The following is a 15,661-nucleotide window of genomic DNA, read 5'->3' on the forward strand; positions in this document are numbered from 1 at the left end:
TGAACAGATATTTGCACACTGATATTTATAGTGGCGTTATTCACAATTGCCAAAATATGGAAACATCCCACGTGTCCATCAACAGATGAATGGATAAACAAAATATGTTATATACATCAAATGGAATATTATCCAGCAGGAGGAATGATGTCTTGAAGCACATGACAACCTGAATGAACCTAGAGGATATTATGTTAAGTGAAATAAGTCAGACACAAAAGGACACATATTGTATAATCTCACTGATATGAACTAATTGCATGTAAGCTTATAGACATAAAATATAAAATATAGGTTACCAGGACATGGAAGGAAGCTGAAGAATGGGATCAGCTGTTAATATGTGCAGAAAGTTTAACTAGGCTGAATTTAAGCATTTGGAAATGGACAGATTTGATGGTAGCACATTAATATGAGAATAATTAGCAGTGCTGAATGGTGTGTGAATGTGGTGGAAAGGGTTAATTTAGTCATGTATGTTTCATAAGGAAAGTTGGAAGTTAAGACATGGGAATGTATAATACAGTAAATCTTTTGGTGGGCAGCATCCATGATTAGCTGTAAAAAATATAAAAAAGTTATTTCATTAACTTGAGCAAATGTATGACACTATTACAAGGAGTTGGTAATAGAGGGGTATATGTGAAAAAAAATGTACCTACAGCAAACTATGGTCTGTAGTTAACAGTAATATTTTAATACTTTTTCATCAACTAGCAAATGTAACACATTAATACTATGGGTCAAAAATAGGGTTTGATAAGGCATATGGGAAGATTTGGATTTTCATTTTTATTATTATTTCTTTTCTGGGAAAATGAAAATGTTCTAAATTTGATCATGCAGTCGTATTCACAACTATTTGATCATATTGTGAACCAATGTATTCTTCAGATAGTTTCTATGGTATGTGAATATCTCAGTAGAATTGCATTAAAAAGCTATTATATGATGAATAAAGATGGAAAATTTAGATCTTGAAATAAATGGTGTTGAGAAATGAACAAAAGGTTTATAGTAATATGCTAAGCAAGTTCTGGTTCATTATGACAGTTTTTACCAAGCCATTTTATCCCATCTTTCTTGACACTACAAATAATGGATATCAATGAATAATCTCAGAACAATCAGATAATGAGAGCACTGACAAAGCTTGAATAAGAACATAATGTATGCTGTTGGTGAATAAGGAGTATTATGGGAGCAAAAGCCCAGAATATGTGTGGAGTTCTTGAAGGAAAGGAGAGCAAAAATGTGGATGAGATATAGGGGATGGGAGGTCTCAAGATGTTTTAAACTCTGAATTAGGAAGTATATTAGTGGGTAGAGATAAGCCCACAATAGGAAAGTGGGCTGAAAAAAATCTGTTCATATATATCAGTTAGGTTCCCACACCAATTCTCCTCTCCTTTCTCTTTCCTTGACCAGTGTGAATGCAAAATGGAACAACCAAATAATTCATCTTAAAACTCTTGAATTTTCCACAATTTAATGTCTGATTGCTTGAATGCTTATCCAGAAATCCTGTTTACATATAAAGAGAGTTCCAAAGAAAATTGTCTATAACACAAACAGAAATGTACCCCATAACACTACAAAATAAAACACACACAAACTCCTTAGAAAAATCAGCATTTTCAAATATTAACAATGATGGACAACCTATGGGATAATGCATTACATAATAGTCAAACTACTTGAACAAAATAACCAACCCATGGAAAAATAGATATACTTGGAGAGGAAAATGCCACATAACAATTGTGTGCCAGTTTGAATGTATTATGTCCCCCTAAATGTCATTATCTTTGATGTAATCTTTTGTGGGCAGATGTTATCAGTTTTAATTAGATTTCTTTCAGTGTTTCTTTGGAAATGTGCCCCACCTAGCTGTGGGTGATGACTCTAATTGGATAATTTCCATGGAGTGTTCGCCCACCCATTGGGTGGGCCTTGATCAGTGGAGCCATATAAATGAGCTGATGGGCAGAGAGAACTCAGTGCAGCTATGAGTGATGTTTTGAAGAGGAGCTACAGCCAAGAGGGACACTTTGAAGAATGCACAGGAGCTGCAGATGAGAGACAGTTTGAAAATGGCCATTGAAAGCAGACTCTTGCTCCAAAGAAGCTGAGAGAGGAAAAATATCCTAAGTGCAACTAAGAATGACATTTTTGAGGAACTGCAGCCTAGAGAGGAACATCCTGGGAGAAAGCCATTTTGAAACCAGAACTTTGGAGCAGACACCAGCCACATGCCTTCCCAGCTAACAGAGGTTTTCCAGACACCATTGCCCATCCTTCAGTGAAGGAACCTGATTGCTGATGTGTTAGCTTGGACACTTTATGGCCTTAAGACTGTAACTGTGTAACCAAATAAACCCCCTTTTATAAAAGCCAATCCATTTCTGGTGTTTTGCATTCTGGCAGCATTACCAAACTAGAACAGATTTTGGTACCAGGAGTGGGGTGCTTTTGCTGCTGAGTTTGCAAATACCAAACATGTTGGGGCAGCTTTTTAAATGGATAAGGGGAAGATTCTGGAAGAATTGGAGGAGCTTGATAGAAAAGGTCTAAACTGCTTTGAAGAGACAATGGAAATATGGACTCTAAAGATACTTCTGACGAGGCTGTGAACAGAAATGATGACTGTGTTGTGAACTGGAAGAAAGGTGATCCTTGTTTTAAAGTGGCAGAGAATTTGGCAAATTTGAGTCCTGGTGTCAGATGGAAGGAAGAATTTGAAAGTGACAACCTGGAATACTTAGCTGAGGAAATCTCTGGACTACATTTGGAGGATGTACCCTGGCTTCTCCTTGCAGCTTATAGTAAAATGTGAGTGGAGAGAGATAAACTTAGAACTGAACTCTTGGGTTCAGAGAAACCAGAAGCTGATGGCTTGGAAAATTATGGGATTCCAGTGGGTGGAATCCCAGAAGCTACAGCCCAATGTGAAGATGTAACCAAACATGGAACCCAGCCACCATTTCAGTACAAGCCAAGATTGGAGATGGAATTATCCAGAAAGGATTTGTGGAAAGTACTATTGTCTGATGGCTTTGATCCCTGTGTGCTTCATGCAAAGCCAACAGAATTTTTGTGAGATCTTTATAGACAGAGCTGTTGCCAGTCTGGACTGGAGAAGACAGACAAGGAACAAACTGAAGGAAAAATTTCTTCAAAGACAGCACCATGGAGGTTGAGGTCTGGAGTCAAGAGGTCTTGGGCTGGGAGAGTGGAGCAGCTCACATGCATGGAAAGGGTGAGTTTGCCCTGGAGGTTGAGGGTGGGCCTTCTGCCACAATGCTCAGGAAATGTCCTGCCACCCCAAGCCCCAAAGAGGGTGGAGCACTTTCCCAGGGAATTGGGGAGAGCCTGGCTGCCACCACACTGTTCTGAAGGGGTTGAGCATGTCCCCCAGAGATGGAAGGGAATCCAGGAGCTGCTCCAATGTTTGAGGAGGATGGGGTCAAGAAGGTGGTCTCCCCAATGTTTGGATATGTTGGAGCACTCACCCAAGTGTTTGAAGAGGAAAGGGTGGCCACAAAAGCCCTTTGGAAGGGTTAGACTTCCACTCTCTCAAGTCTCAAGGATGCAACATTGTTCTGTAAATGACTCTCAGACTTTGAAATCTAATGGAGTTTGTCCTGTGGGTTTTAGGAACTGTTTTGGTCCTGTGAACCCTGTTTTCCTTTCAGTTTTTTCTTATGGCAATGGGATTGTTTATCCTATGTATGTCCCTCCTTTGTATATTGGAAACAGATAACTTGTTCTAAGTTCACAGATCCACAGCTAAAGGAAAATTATGCCTTAGGACTGACCATGCTTATAATTGATTTTGATAGAATTTTATACTTAACTATTGTTACTGAAATGATTTAAATTTCTGAGATATTGTGATGGGATGAATGTATTTTGTATATGGAAAGATAATGTCATTTTGGGGTCCAGGGGGTGGAATGTACCAGTTTGAATGTATGATGTCCCCCCAAACACCATTATCTTTGATGTAATCTTGTGTGGGCAGATGTTATCAGTTTTGATTAGATTTCTTTGAGTGTCTCTTTGGAGATGTGCCTCACCAGCTGTGGGTGATGACTCTAATTGGATAATTTCCATGGAGTTTTGGCCCACTCATTGGGTGGGCCTTGATCAGTGGAGCCATATAAATGAGCTGATGGACAGAAGGAACTCATTGCAGTTGTGAGTGATGTTTTGAAGAGGAGCTACAGCCAAGAGGGACACTTTGAAAGAAGCACAGGAGCTGCAGATGAGAGACAGTTTGAAAACAGCCATTGAAAGCAGACTCTTGCTCTGGAGAAGCTAAGAGAGGAAAAATATCCCAAGTGCAACTAAGAGTGACATTTTTGAGGAACTGCAGACTAGAGAGAAATGTCCTGGGAGAAAGCCATTTTGAAATCAAAACTTTTGAGCAGACGCCAGCCATGTGCCTTCTCAGCTAACAGAGGTTTTCTGGACACCAGTGGCCATCCTCCAGTGAAGGTACCTGATTGCTGATATGTTACCTTGGACACTTTATGGCCTAAAGACTGTAGCTGTGTAACCAAATGAACCCCCTTTTATAAAAGCCAATCCATTTCTGGTGTTTTGCATTCTGGCAGCATTAGCAAACTAGAATAAATTGTAAAAGAAACAGAGAGTATTTACATAGAATCATCCAGAAAATATAAGAAGATACTTGCTGCCACATGAAAGAATTGAAATTCTGGGAACAACACTCAGTGTAAATAAAAGACGACATGAGCCTGTAGAGAGAAAAAAACAATCATTATGAATTAATTGAAATTGGACATTCATCTAAATTCACATAACTGTCATAGCATTTTAAAAAACTTGTAAGGTTATATGAATCTAAGATTCTATATCAAATAAAATAAATTATGAGGCTAAAATATGTAATTTGATATGTGAAGTCTCACAAATTAATTCATAAGGAATATTTGTGAGGCAGAAACAAAATTACAATTTTAGAGTTATATATGAGTTCACAAAGATATTAATATAAATCAAAACAATATTTATTAGAGTACAAGGAACTTTTTAAAAAGGAAAGTATTCCCAATCAATGCAAAAATTATAGAAGTATTTTATTTAGTTTGGTTATTATTTAGGAAAATCTATATACAATTAATGGAAAAAAGGAGAATCTGAAACTTCATGAAAATCAAAGAAGGAGGAGAAAGACAGAAAAATAATTTTAAAAAGTAAGGTGGAAGAGAGGTAAAAGAAGCAAGAAGGGAGTGAAGTAAGAGAAGAAGGGCAAATCTGAGGGAAGAAAGGAAGAGAAGAACAAAAGAAGAAAGAATGTTATATGTTCACTAGGAAGAATGCCATACCTGGTATGATTTGGAGAAATGTATGGAGTTCAAAAAGGATGATCAATTTTTCTTTGGTCATGGGAATATGACATTTATTTAACACATTTTTTTACTATTTTGTGATCAGTATTAGTAAAGTTATACTAGTGACAAATGTTTTTCTACTTATAATTAAAACATTAGATTAAAACAAAATTTAACATTGTTTCCAAAGAGAATTTTACTTTAATCAATTCTGAAATTATTAAGGTAAAATCCTATGATCATACTCAAAGGGCATAGGTATGAGGGGAAGGGATTAGATTATAGGGCAAATGATGAAGACAAATTATATTAGTGGGTGGATTAAGCAATAGAATTTTTTAAAAATATTAAATATTCCCTAAACAGATGTAATAAAAGATAGAACTTAGTAATTATCAGAAAGAAACACAGAGTCCATTATTACTGGATATGCTGAACTCTCAAGTGACATAGAAAGAAATCAGTTGGTCCTTTTTAAATTGAAAAAAATCATGGAACTGTAGATTAATAATGTTATTTAATAGAGTTAGGGAAATTATGAAAACCAGACAGTTGAATAAAAAATTCATTGGCTTACTGTGTAGATTAATGAATTGGAAATAGAGTTCCTGCTATTAAATCTATTTGTTACATTATATGTAAATTTTTCATGTATTTATTTGATTTTTAATAGTAAAAATAAAATGATCTAGAGAGTAATAAATATAACATTGATAATTGGGGTAAAAAGCAAGCTTCAATCATATTTGACAAATATTCCAAAATTTCTTAAAATATACTGTCAAAATAATACACAAAACTACTCAGTAATCCACTTAGGTAAGGAATTTTTAAATTTCTGGAAAAATTAACAAATTTGATAACATTGAAATCACTTTGTTTTTTAAAATTCCAAAAAGAAAAACACACTGTGCATGTTTAATTTGTCCAAATGTGTAAATTGATGACAAAGAAAGCTCCAGAGAAAATTTATTAAAGGTACATTATAAAGAATTATATTCAAGAACAGTCCATGAAAATTTTTGCAGATAATAATGAAAGAGGGAAACAATTTGAAAACAATTTTTATGCATCCATTATAAACATTATTTTAAATTTGATGAGGATACCCAGGACAAGAAAATTGAAAGCCAATGGCACTTTGAGCACATTTTGCATATAATTTTGCCTACTTACAGGATGTTTCTCAGGAATACTGCTATTTCTGGATGTGGAATTTCTGTCCATGCACAATTAAAATGGTAGAAATTGCCAAATTACTCTACAAATTTGTGGCGAAAATTTATACTCCCAGAAGATACAGGAACTACAAAATTATATACTCCACAATATACTATAAATATTTGCATTTTGCAAGTATTTGCTAACATCTCTTAGTAATTAGCCATTAATTGTTTTTCATTATGATGGCAATAACATATGATTCCTAATACTAATTATAAAATGTAACATTTTTTAATATTTAATGACCATTTTGTTTTACATTTCTGTGAATAAATCTTGCCTATTCATAGTACTATGATATAAACCACATAATCATTTTCCCCATGGCAATTTGTAACTTAATTACACTGCTTTAGTGTCAGAAACCTACTTCTGTCCATGAAGTCTGTTCTGGGAGGACAAGCCCAGGAGGATTTTCCATACTAAAGCTGCCACTCAATCAACTAGCAGGGACATAGAGGCATCCCAGTATACACAGAGGGGTAACTTTCTGGTGGTTTGAATCTGTAAGTACTGCAGAAAAAACATGCTATTAAATCTAATCCATTCCTGTGGATGTTAACCAACTATAAGCAGGGCCTTTTGATGAAGGAAGATATTGAGTTAAGTTGTGACCTGCCTAAATGTGGATAAGCCCTAATCCTATTGTTGGAGTTCTTTATAAATGGATAAAATATACACAGAGATAAAGCCATGGGAGCAAGAAGCTGAAATGAACAGAATCCAAAAGAGAAGGGAGAGACCAGCAGACCCTGCCATGTACCTTGCCATGTGGTAGAGGAGCCAAGGGTCAGTGGCAACCAGTCTTCAGAAAAAATGCATCACCTTGATGAGGTATTGATTTGGACATTCTCACAACCTCAAACTATAAGCTAATAAATTCCTATAGTTTAAAAACAGCTTATTTAATGAAATCTGCTTTGGGCACTCTAGGAAATGAAAATACTCTGCAACCTCTGGAACAGGCCCAGGGTCCCACAGTGGAAGCACAGTTTGGCTTCATACTTCACTGGGGTGAGGAAGGACTAAGGGTAAGCAAAGGCACAATGAGTTTTCCTACCATTCTTAAAGCTAAATTTTATTGTTTTGGAACTATCACAGTTACTGCAACTGTTCAATTTTTTCTGGAGTCTTGAGGAAGATGTATCTGCCTGTTTTTGCTATTTGTTCAAAGATTCTGTGGGGAAAAGATACCCTGAGGAATATTATCCTGCCATCTTCATCAAATGTTCTTAATGGATTAATGTCCTTGTCAAGTCATTCCAGGAACAAAGGATGAGAAAAGATTCTAATTCCAAGGAAATTAGAATCTGGTTCTCAGAAATGATTAAACAGAGGTCATGAGTGGTTAAGTAAAATCCAGTTTAGCTAAGCATGTTAAGCAAAGTGCACTCAGAAACAAACTATGGGGGCACCAAAAAGCTAGAAAGATCACTCCTTTTTATGATTATCCACAAAAGCCAAGAAATATTAAGTAAATTTAATGACCACACAAATGAAAGTTTCTTGGGGCCCTGGGGCTGATTTCTACTCACTCTCCACTAAAGAGAAAAAGAGAGCAATCCTATTAAAGAAAGAGTTCCTGTTTGAGGATTTATTGTTATGGTCAATCAGATAAAGATTCCTTGACCCTTTATCACTCTGTAGCAGCTGGAACAATAGCTCTATGCTCCCACTCTCCTGCCACTGACATAAACTGTCATTTATTTGTGATACGGGCCCTAAGCTGTTAAAAACAACTTACTCTTTTCTTTTGCGACATGCACATATATAACCCTTCCCTTTTGGGGCCTCTTTTATCACAGCTACCCTCAGGAATTATGCAGCATATCTTCTGTTGCTCAACATCTACACCCCCTTGGTAGCTAGTCTTGCTCTTGCAGGTGCCACTCCCTTGCAAGTGCAGATCTTCCTTGTGCTTGTAACCTTTCCTCCTTGTTCACTCTCTGGAGACTTGGCAATTTGCTGCTGTGGCCACATCTTCTCCCACTGCCTTGGCCCTGACTACATGTGTACCTCTTTCTGTTTAAGTGGTCCCAGAAGGTGTTTTTTTAACCTGTAAAGAAGGCATCCCTCCCGCTAATGATAATGACCTTATCCATTCCTTCACTGAGTCCGGATATATTTACTGGGAGACAAAAACATCAGAGGAAGTGCTAATTTCTGTTGCTATGATTGTCGGTATAGACAAATTGTTCTAGGAATTTACATTCTAGTAGGAAATATGTAAATTATATATAATAACTAACAGAATTCTAAATTAATTTACACAGTTGCAAGTACCAAGGAGAAAAAATAAATAAGAAGGAGAAGGTATAGAAAGTGTGGAATTAAAATATAAATTAAGAAAGGGCTCATTGATAAAGTGTTATAGGAATCAAGATCTGGAGAAAGGAAAAAAGTGAGTTAGGGAGGATTATGTGTGAGACCTCCAGGCAGAAGCAACCTAACATCATTAAGGGTCTCAGGCAGAAGTCATCTGGAATGTGTTGTGGGTTGAGTTGTGCCTCCAAAAAAGATAAACATATCTAGGTCTCTAGCTTTTAGTCCTTTGAATGAGATGGTTTTTTTTAATTAGGGTCATTGCAGATGTAATGAGTTTAGATAAGGCCAAACTGATTTAGGATGGAACATATCTCAATGTGACTATTGTCTTTGTAAGATGAGAGACACACACAGTGAGACACTGAGAAGGCTATGTGAAGAGAAGGCAGGGATTGGAATTATGCTACCACAAACCATGTTAAACCAAGTACCCAGTAACCTCCAGAATCTATAAAAAGGCAAGGAAGGATCCTCTCTTAGAGCTTTCAGAGAGACTGGCTTTGCTGGCAGCTTGATTTCAAATATCTTGTTTTCAGAATTGGAAGACATTAAATTTCTATTGTTGTAAGTCACCCAGTTTGTTTTAAATTGTTAAAGCAGAACAAGGAAAATAATACAAACCACAAGACCATCAGAAGTACAGTCATCTGGACTATGTGGAGAGGTATAGAGGGCAAGACTTGAAACTTGAAGTTGTCATATTTTGAGATGGGAAATATTGTGCACAGAGAAGTTTGTTGTTGTTATTTTGAGGGAAGCATGGCTAGTGAACTGCAATAATAAGAGATGAAGAGCAAGCCTATCACTCCTTCCTCACTTGTTTAAGTAGGATATTGGCTAGATTTTGGGGGGGCACAATCATGTTTGTATAAGGAAAGATGGAAAACAACATAGTATGTGAGACTTGGAAGCAGTACCAATGCCAATCAGCCAATCACTAAGGACACCCAAGAAGTTTACTAAGAAGCAGTTGCAATATGTTCTGAACTGAAGATTTGTCATTAACAGCAAATAGGACTGCAGGTTTTACTCAGCAGCATCCAGGGCCAAGCCAAATCCAGCTTACCTGAGTACATTACATAAACACATAACATATGTAACAAGGGTAACCACTGTACATGTTCCAGCTTCCTTTTCTGAGGTTTCTGCATTTTGTAAACCCTTGTTTTAAGATTTTTCAGTTGTTTCTCAATCTGCATCCTGGTTTCTAATGAATATAGAAAAACTATCACAATTGTTCTGAAAATATTTCCCTGAGAGATCTGTGTAGTCATCCCAATTAGCAGGCCTATTTTCAGTCTGGAGGGTGAGCAATTCAGTCTCCTTTAACATTATACCACTAGTAAAATCTCTACAGGTTGAATGACTTACATCATGGGTTCTTGGAGGGACAAAAACAGTGTCCAACTGGTTTATTTTTTGGCCCTATCTGTGGAGAACAAAACAAATAGTCCTATATGTTAATATGCATATGCTTTTAAAAGGATAGCTGGTTTTTTTTGCCTTATAGAATTCCCAGTTTGATGTTCACATATGGATTTCTGAAATATCAAGACATGTCTTTACAGCCAGTTCAATCTGTGTTTTGGCCATGAGAGACAACATTACTACCAATTATGAGTGAAGCAGTAAATATAGCTGCAAAAAAGTCTGTTCAAACTTTGTTGCATCACTGATCTACAGCAATTCCCTGTAACATATAGACATGATGAAACTGATAAAGGATTACATTGGAAATAATTATTTATTGCCTGACAGTAGGATGCCTTAGCTACTGTGCAAACAACTTTGGAATTGAGGTGGAAGTATTCTATCAAACACCCACACAGACATGTAATGTGCGACCTCTTTTGAATTATAGTTCATCACATCAGTTTTGTCATTGATTCTTCCCTATCTCCCACCCAGCAATTTTTATTTCCTTCTGACAAAAGGATAGTCCTTTCATTTCCTTCTGACAAAGGGAAATTGTTTCAGTCTTTCCAGTAATCTCTACTACATCCATGATTACTATCAGTCTGGTTTCAAAGGAATCAACATAAGTTGCCAAAATGAATACATCAGTATCAGGTATCAAACCTAACCCATTCAATCATCCCTAAGGTGAGTCTTAAATTTTAAAGGTGTACCTATTTGAACCTGTCATTTCCATTCATATTGCTGCTAAAATCTCAGCTACATCCCATGAGAAGTTATTCAGAACATAACTGTCAATTATTTTGGCCAGCTTATCTCAAAATACTGTTCTTTCAGGGAAGAGAAACATAGAGATTTATTTATCCCTTAGATTTTTCAAAGAAAGCAAACCAGGGTATCTTTAAGAAAAAAAATTCCTTCATCAAAGTATTGCCATTTCTAGATTTAGATTATCCCAAATTCCCAAGGTCAATGAAAACATGCCATCCATCAATCCATTCTTCTTTAAGTATGATGATTTTAAGATCTCAAATTCAGCACTATTCTCTTCAAACATCTTGGCTTGAAACCAAAAGGAAATATCATACTTTTACTTGTATTTCAAGGACATTTTTTCTTTCTTAAGACTAATAAACTAGAATTACTACAGTTTCATCAACTATATTATTCTACAAAAAATGTTCTTCCATTAATCCATCTATTCTATAATTAACATGGTGAAGGCTACAACTTCTATTTTTAATATTTTTTAACAATCTCTTCCAATCTTATCCAAATCAAGTCCTAATTTGCATCACATTTCATGAGAAACACACTGCTTGTGGAAGACAATATTTAGGCCTCATAGTGGTTTGTTTACCCTAGATATAACATCAATATTACATTTAGTTTGCTGAAATAAAATTCAAATTAGTGATGAAACATTATATAAATATTTGAGATTCATGTATCTAAATTGGAAAATTGGTTGACTTTTAAAGTTTCCCTCAATTTTATGAATTTCATTTAACAAATATTTTTACACAGTTGGAATTGTACTTGATTCTTTCATATCACACATACAGTGTGCTATAGAGAATAAAATGAAGGAATAAAACCAAAATATAAAATATGTGTAATTATTACTTCATTTTATTTTTCTAATCTATGTGGGCTTTTCCTATCAATCTGAGCCTATGTAAGAGGCATTTGATCAAAATTACTTAGAATAGCTATGGAAAATTATAGAAGAACTATATTGGGACATTGCTGAGCTTTGGAAAATGTACTTGATTTTGAAGCATAGCATTTCAAAGTGCTTATAGCTTCTACTTTTTGAGGAAAAGCTACAAATGATAAGGTCATTGTTTGATAAATCTTTGAAAATGACTAAAAATTCAGTGACAATCAAAAGGAGAAAGGAAAAGTATGCCTCTGTATAATATAAGAATATTTCACCAGTGATATGAACACTATACCTAGACATAAAGAAAACACAAATTGAACTTAACAAGAACAGCAAAGATATTGAATGTTAGAGTGTGAATAGAAAGTCAGTCAATACAGAGAGTATGTGAATACTGCATGTTAGAATGCAAATATTTGTAATCATCAGAATGGAACTATTTTTTAGGAAGTTACAGAATTTCACAGAATTGGTGAATATTATGGAGATAATTATACATTTTTGCTGACTTAAAATAATGTATTGCATAAGTAGTGGTCCAGAGAGAAATAGTTTACATTTCAAGAAGTGACAGAGAAAATCAAGTGAGAATGGCTAGTAATCAACAGTCAGAAATAACTCTGTTCACACAAATAGAAGAACTGAACATCATGAAAAAGTAAAGCCTAATTTCAGCAATTTTAATCTGAATAGTTAGGAAAATTGGATAGAATTAACAAAAATACAAGGTATCTGACAAGAAGATTATTGTGTGTGTTGCACAATTATACTTGAATTTTGACCAGTTTGAGATTAACATGATAGTAATATGTTGAAATGAATTAGATATCTAAGATCAGATGTACAGAAAAATAAGTGCTCTACTTGGAGTGACAGGTGGAAATGAATGCATGTGGTCACAAAAAAAAGCCAAAAAGTGGGGATATAGAGTAAAGAAAATGAGAGTGGAAGAAGAGGAAGAGTGCAATGATAAAGCTAAGGAGACATAAAGGAGGCATAAGAGACTAATCAGATAAGCAATTAAGGTAAAGGAAGTAAGAGAATATCTATAGATAGTTATAGATACAGAAATAAAAGAAAATAAGATATAGATATGATTAATATAGATAGATGATCTAGATGAAAATATGGATATAGGCATAGATATAGTTATGGGTATGGAAGTGGATATGGCTATAGATGTGGACATAGTATAGTGACCATATATCTGAATTCACTTAACACAGACCCAGTTTTTACTACTTATGCCAGTGAAATTACTAACAGTTCTCTGCTTTACACTGAAAAATATGTATTTTTGGATAACAAATTTTTGTGTTCCCAATAGAAAGGGATAGATACAGACATGGAGAGACGTAACTCTAATTTTATGCATATACGTGAGTATGGGGCTGTAAATTTTTATAAATACATATGTATGTGTAAACTATGTACAAAGTTATCTAAATAGAGTTATCTCTCTATGACTTATTCCAATTCTTCCTATGAATATAATCTAAGTAGAGTGCTATTAAGTGATTTTGTCAATATTATAAGATCTGTAAATGTGTTCTATTTTTTATTTTTTTAAATCTTCATTTTATTGAGATATATTCACATACCATGCAGTCATACAAAACAAATCATACATTCAATTGTTCACAGTACCATTACATAGTTGTACATTCATCACCCAAATCAATCCCTGACACCTTCATTAGTACACACACAAAAATAACAAGAATAATAATTAAAGTGAAAAAGAGCAATTGAAGTAAAAAAGAACACTGGCTACCTTTGTCTGTCTGTTTGTTTGTTTGTTTCCTTCCCCTATTTTTCTACTCATCCATCCATAAACTAGACAAAGGGGAGTGTGGTCCTTATGGCTTTCCCAATCCCATTGTCACCCCTCATAAGCAACATTTTTATACAATTGTCTTCGAGAATCATGGGTTCTGGTTTGCAGTTTGATAGTTTCAGGTATCTACCACCAGCTATCCCAATTCTTTAGAACCTAAAAAGGGTTGTCTAAATTGTGCATAAAAGTGCCCACCAGAGTGACCTCTAGGCTCCTTTTGGAATCTCTCTGCCACTGAAGCTTATTTCATTTCTTTTCACATCCCCCTTTTGGTCAAGAAGATGTTCTCCATCCCACGATGGATGACAAAACATTTCTTAGTGCTCTTTTAAATTCTGTATTTCTCACACTATAGATAATGGGGTTTACCATGGCCTGTAATAACCCCAAATGACATCAAGATGAGCCTGTCTCTGCCTGGGGAGTGTTGACTGGAGGAAGGGCAGGCATAGGTAAATGTGGTTGTGTTATAAAATAGACCCAAAGCAAGGAGATGGGAAGCACATGTGGAGAAGCCTTTGTGCTTCCCTTCAGCTGACTGGATCTTCAGGATGATGGATATGATGTAGATATAAGAGATAAAGGTGGTCAAATTTGCACTGTACCCCAGGACACCTGCAAAAACTAAAACAAGTATCTCTGCCACATACATGGAAGAACAAAAGAGGGCCACCACTGGTGGGATTTCACAACAAAATTGGTTAACACAATTTGACTTACAGAAAGACAGGCAGAATGTGAACACCATATGCAGAACGGAATTAAGAAACCCTACTGCCCAGCATCCAGCCATCAGCTGGGCACAGCGTACCTTAGTCACGATGAGAGTGTAATGAAGGGGGAAACAGATGGCTACATACCAGTCATAAGTAATGATAGTGAGAAGGAAGACCTCTGTCCCTGCCAGGGCCATCAAAAAGTAAAGTTGCAAAGCACACTGAACAAAAGAAATGCTTGGCTTGTTATTAAGGATGTTCTCAAGTATCTTGGGAACAGTAGCTGATAGGCAGAATATGTCTAAGAAGGACACATTTGCCAAGAAGTAATACATGGGTGTGTGCAGCTTCTTCTCAGTCCTGATGGCCAGAAGAATGGTACTGTTTCTCACCAAGGTGACCTTATAGATGACAGCAAAAAATGACAAACAGGATATCACACCCCCAGGAGATCAGAGAGCCCCATGTGGATAAAATCATTCAGCATGCTGAGGTTGTAGATGTCCATCTCCCCTCCACTGGGGTTTCTGGAGTAAATGAAACCAACATTCACAAGTTAGGATCAAAATCCTAGGGGGGTTGTGATGAAAGACACCTAGAAAATAGTTTGGATGTTGTCGATGATGAACTTTGTTAGTGCTATTTTAACTACAGATTTCAATTACTAGAATTACTGTTTAAAAAAATCCCATGCATTTATGATATTTCTTGGATATGCTCAGTTTTTAACTTGCATTTTAATTTTTAAATTTCACTGTCAGTGAAACTTGTTGGTCCTTCAGAAGTGTTTGGAATTTCACATTTCAGTGAATGCTGATGATGCATCTCCCACATATACTTAGGTTCCTTTTTGCTCCTTGGATTATCTCAAGGTTTACAGTGGTATGCACTGTCTCAAAACTAAGTACCTTGAAGTTTGAAGTGTATCAAATATTACTTCTTGATATGTAAATATGGCAACTAGTAGGCACATGGTGAAAGGTAGATAAATAATCATTCAGTGAAAGAATGAATGAATGTGTATTACCTGGTCTGGCAAAGTTTTTTAATTATAAATGAATAAATATAAGAATGCTTCTATAACTTCAAAATCATTATCATTTAAAAATGGAATATT

The 15,661-nt window shown here is 35.6% G+C and overlaps 1 pseudogene; it reads right to left on the reverse strand.

Moving 5' to 3' along the window:
* Positions 1 to 15,052, reverse strand: part of LOC119520776 — a 45,402-nt pseudogene extending 30,350 nt beyond the window's left edge.
* Between the last annotated feature and the right edge of the window lie 609 nt (positions 15,053 to 15,661).

This window comes from Choloepus didactylus, chromosome 26 (genome assembly GCF_015220235.1).
Source record: "Choloepus didactylus isolate mChoDid1 chromosome 26, mChoDid1.pri, whole genome shotgun sequence".
In the NCBI taxonomy this organism is placed as follows: domain Eukaryota; kingdom Metazoa; phylum Chordata; class Mammalia; order Pilosa; family Megalonychidae; genus Choloepus; species Choloepus didactylus.